This window comes from Myotis yumanensis, unplaced genomic scaffold (assembly GCF_028538775.1).
Source record: "Myotis yumanensis isolate MYYU_CA2020_CCGP unplaced genomic scaffold, mMyoYum1.0.hap1 SCAF_16, whole genome shotgun sequence".
Classification (NCBI taxonomy): domain Eukaryota; kingdom Metazoa; phylum Chordata; class Mammalia; order Chiroptera; family Vespertilionidae; genus Myotis; species Myotis yumanensis.
Genome location: NW_027223767.1, coordinates 15,013,543 through 15,018,304, shown reverse-complemented (window position 1 = coordinate 15,018,304; position 4,762 = coordinate 15,013,543). Strand labels below are relative to the sequence as shown.

General features: G+C 46.3%; 1 pseudogene; it reads left to right on the top strand.

Moving 5' to 3' along the window:
• Nucleotides 1-2,945: 2,945 nt before the first annotated feature.
• Nucleotides 2,946-4,047, top strand: LOC138994983 (phosphatidylinositol 3-kinase regulatory subunit beta pseudogene; annotated as a pseudogene).
• Nucleotides 4,048-4,762: the final 715 nt, after the last annotated feature.

Sequence of the window (4,762 nt, the reverse complement as noted above, 5' to 3'; positions counted from 1 at the left end):
CTGAGTTACAACATTGGGCTAAGCCAGCTTATGCCCAGTGCCACTTCACAGATACGCTGTTCCACAGCCATGCTGTTTCATAACTGAGCTGTAACAACATTGAGCTATTCCACAGCCATTTGGTTCCCAGTCACGAGGTATCACAATTGAGATGTTTGTATTAAATAAAGTCTCCCCCTTCATCACACCCCAAATGGAAGATTTCTATTGGTGTTGAATTGGAACCAATGACCCTAACCGCTTCTGCCTCGGCACTGCCACCATGGCTTTGTCCAGAAGGATGTCCGGAAGGATGTCCAGAAGGTCTCCCAGTCTAATTAGCATATTACTCTTGTATTAATATAGATTTTATAACCTTTAGAAACATAAGCTTCTCCATTGGCAAACACTCTCACTTTCAAGTCACACATCTCCAACAAAGCAAAGGACATTTAACAGTTTCAAAACCACTCTATAGACACTCTGCAATAGAACGCCAAAAGCAGGTGAATGTAAGAGTTTTGTAGCAAGCAAAATTTTACTAATTCATGTTATTTCAAAGAATGTAGATATTCAATAACTTTAGTCAAAATTAAAAAGGAATATCTAACAATCTAATTTAAGAAGGAATATCTGAAATAAGTTAAATTGATTTGCTCAGATAGAGCTAAAGTTTTTCCCATTTTGATAGGATTTACTTCCCAGAGATTTGTATTTAAAAGATGGCCCAGACAAGAGTTTTTGAAGAAAATCAGGTACTTGCATTTCAAAGGTGTAGAGAAAGAAAATCAATCTTCTCCTAGAAGGACTTTGGTTTCATAAAGTCAATTATCTGTATGTTGTTTAAGATGAATAGAGGAGATATTAGAAGGTAAAAGGATTTGGTGGGCTTTGACCTTCTGGATTCACACCTCTGGCCTTGTAAAGACTTCATTTGTAGCCCTGGGCGGTTTTGCTCAGGGAGCAAGAGCAGTAGGGGCATGTGAGGGAGGCAACCAACTGATGTGTCTCTCTCATGTCGATGTTTCTCTGTCTCTCCCTCCTCTCTCTCTTCTACTCTCTCTAGAAATCAATGGAAAAAAATATCCTCCGTTGAGGATATTTTAAAAATACTTCATTTGTAAAACAAGGACAGTTATTTTCAATACCTCAATAGTGGGTTGCCACTCAAATGTTATTGGTTCAGGATGGACAAATCCATTCACACATTTTTTTTTAATTTATTGATTTGAGAGAGAGAGACATAGATAATTTGTGGTTCCACTTATTTATGTATTCATTCATTGAGTCTTGTATATGCCCTGACTAGAGATTGAACCCACAACTTTGGCGTATTGGGATGATGTTCTACCCAACTGGGCTACTTGGCCAAGGCGGTCATTCACCCACTTTTGAATTTTTTTTTTCCCATCTGGGTACATTTTTTTAAATACATATCACCCTTCTGGGGGTCAGGGGGGGGAGGATATGTGGGTGTCACTGATTTCAAGAAAATATCACCCTATCAGGTGAATCAAGCAGATTTAATTAGTAAAAATACATATTGTCCCATAACATTCCCTACTTGGATAGGAAACTGGTTCTGATTAAAAAACAGACACTGATTAGAGAGCCCTACCATTGTGTAGAAGCTTTATTCTGAGGGAGGAGGCAACTTAGTTAGGTGTGGTTTAGAACAGATAAGTAGCCCCATGATCTATGAGGGTCCTAAGTGGCTTCCCTTTTAATGATAATTCCAAACTATCAGTGAAGAGAAGGGGAAATGCCCTCAGAGCAACTCTATGCTAACTTTTGTTTCTTTTCTCTTTCTAAATTCTATTTCCACTTCCCATAATCTTTATTACAGTGACCTGGCTTTCTTTAATAAATACAGACTTCTCTATAGTAGTTTTCCAGCAGACTCTATTTGCTAATTCTATTGATTTGCTCCCAGAAACCAGTAGGTATATTAATTGGAATAGATCAGAATGGCCAGAACCATATTCTCTAACAGTTAAATTCCTTTGCAAAACCCATCAAGGTCCCAGAGAAAGTCAGGGAAATCTTTATGAGGGTAGATTCCTTAATTGTGTTCTACTCCAAGTGTGGCAGGATAGTAATAGGCTAGGGAAATTCCTCAAGTGGAATAAGGGAAAATAGGACAAAACAATTAAACAAGGCCAAACGATTTGAACTTCACACCCAGCTAATGAATCATAAGATTTCATCTTCTCTAAGCAGGTATCTTCTCTAACTCAGGAGGAAATGGTTTACACACTCCAGACCTTCTCAGGATAGAACAGCCTTAGTCCTGGTCCCTCTTCAATGATGTTCTTGATGACATCCTTTAAAAATTAAACAAACCAGAACAAAACTCTGACTCCTGTCTTTGGTTGCTGGCGCCATTTGGGGGCTCAGCCCATCTGGTATCCAGATGACCTAATCCTATATAATAAAAGGCCAGGCGTCAAGACCAGAACCAGCTGGCTCTGCCCGCCCCCCGGAGCGGTTAGGGGCGACCCTAGGCAATGAGATAGGGTGCTAGTGTGATGGGGAAAAGCCGAAATGGAGGGGAAGGTCTTAAGGGTCTGCGGGGTTGGGGTGGTCAGCCTGGAGTAGGTTGGGAGTGTGCTGGGGAAGGGAGAGGAAGATCCGATTGGAAACGGCTCAGCACAGTACCTTTCTCCTTGCGAACCAGGACGGCGCCAGCTGTGGGCTGAATGGGCGGTTGTTTCATGAGTGCGCTTGGGACTGACATGGTCATGGCAGCGGCAGGGCTCCCGAAACTTCACTGATTCCAAATAGTGAACAGCTATCAACGCCAAAACAGAAAAATCCTCTCCAACTGGAGGCCCAGGACACAGCAATGCAACCAAAGGAAACACCACTTAAGGAGGAGCTAGAGAAACGGAAGTGTGCGACCAGAGGATTGTGGGATTGCAGAGGCCGCCTGGGTGCGTGCGGAGACAGTGAGCCTGTTATTGCGCATGTACAGAGTCAGTCCTACAATCCTCAGTCTCGCAGTGTTTGGATGTGACTTCTGGCGGGAAATTATTTGTTTGTTACCTTGGTTTGAAGCAGAGGAGAAGAGCTGGGAGTACGACCAGCTGTATGGGGAGTACACACGCACCTCCCAGGAGCTGCAGATGAAGCGCACAGCAATCAAAGCCTTCAATGAAACCATCAAGATCTTGGAAGAGCAGGGCAGACTCAAGAGAAGGGCAGCCAGGAGTACCTGGAGTGCTTGGCGTGAGGGCAATGAAAACGAGATGCAGAGGACCCTGCTGAACTCAGAACAGCTCAAGTCTCGCATCACCAAAGTCTACAAGAGCCGCACGAAGCTGGAACAGGAGATGCAGGCCTCGGACAACCGGGAGATCGATAAGCGCATGAACAGCCTGAAGCCAGACCTCATGCAGCAGCGCAAGATCCGAGACCAGTACCTGGTATGGCTCACCCAGAAAGGCACCCGGCAGAACAAAATCATCGAGTGGTTGGGAATCAGAAATGAGACTGAAGACCAGTATGCACTGGTGGAGGATTAGGATGACCTCCCCACCATGAGGAACAAACCTGGTATGTGGGCAAGATCAACTGCACGCAGGGTGAGGAAATGCTGAAGGGCAGGTGGGATGGTACCTTCCTCATCCGTGAGAGCAGCCAGTGGGGCTGCAGTGCCTGCTCTGTGGTGGTGGACGGTGATACCAAGCACTGTGTCATCTACCGCACGGCCACTGGCTTGCGTTTTGCGGAGCCCTACAACCTGTATGGGTCTCTGAAGGAGCTGGTGCTGTATTACCAGCACACCTCCCTCGTGCAACACAACAATGCACTTACCGTCACACTGGCACATCCGGAGCAAGTCGCAGCCCCCCTCCCCCCCCCCCCCCCCCCCCACACACACACACACGCAGCCCACTGACTCATACAGAGCAGGACTCCATCTTTCTGTCTGTCTCTCTCTCTCTCTTTTTGTGAATCTTTCTTTCTCTCTCTCAATCTCTCTCTTGCTTTCTCTGAGTCTCTTCCTGTCACTCTTTCTATCCCCATCTCTGTCCTCTCTGTCTCTCTTAGTCTCTGTACCTCTAAGTCTCTGCTAGAGGAGCATACCTCCTCCAGCCCATACCCCCTTTCCCCATGGGCACTGCCCTCCCCTGGCTCTGGCTGCCCCCACAGGTTCCTACAGTTCCCCCAAGCTCCCCCTGCCTGTACCTGCCATGTTTACAAAGGCGCCTCGGGTGCTCAGCCTCAGCCTGGTGCTCTGATTTTTAAGCCATAGACCTGGGGTCAGGGCAGAAAGAAGGCAGTAAGGAGCTCCCTGGGCCACTTCCAAGAACCTCAGCTGTGACATTTGGGGGTGGGGACGAAGGCGGGACCACACCACAGACCCAACTTCCCCTCCTGAAGTGAAACCTGCACGGGTTACCCCCACATGGAGCTGCTGCCCAGAAGCCTCCTTCCCCAAAAAGCAAAATTATTAAAAAATAACCTCAAGAGCTGGGCCCTTTCTGACCCCAGGCTTCCTAGGAACCAAGGCTGCTGCAGGTACTGCTGGGCCAGCCGAGATGCACCGCTGCCAACATCACCTCCGCTCGATGCAGTTTCAAGGCTTCTCCTTGATCATGTTGAGTTCTGATTTTGTTTCTTTGACTGTAAACCCATTTTCTCCTCTTTTGGGACAAGAACCCTGGTTTTCTATGCTCGCATGGACCCCCCTCCTGCCTGCCCAGCTAGGCTGGCAGGTGGGTTTTGTATGGTATGTTAATACTTATTTGGATATAAAACATTAAACTCAAAAAACAAA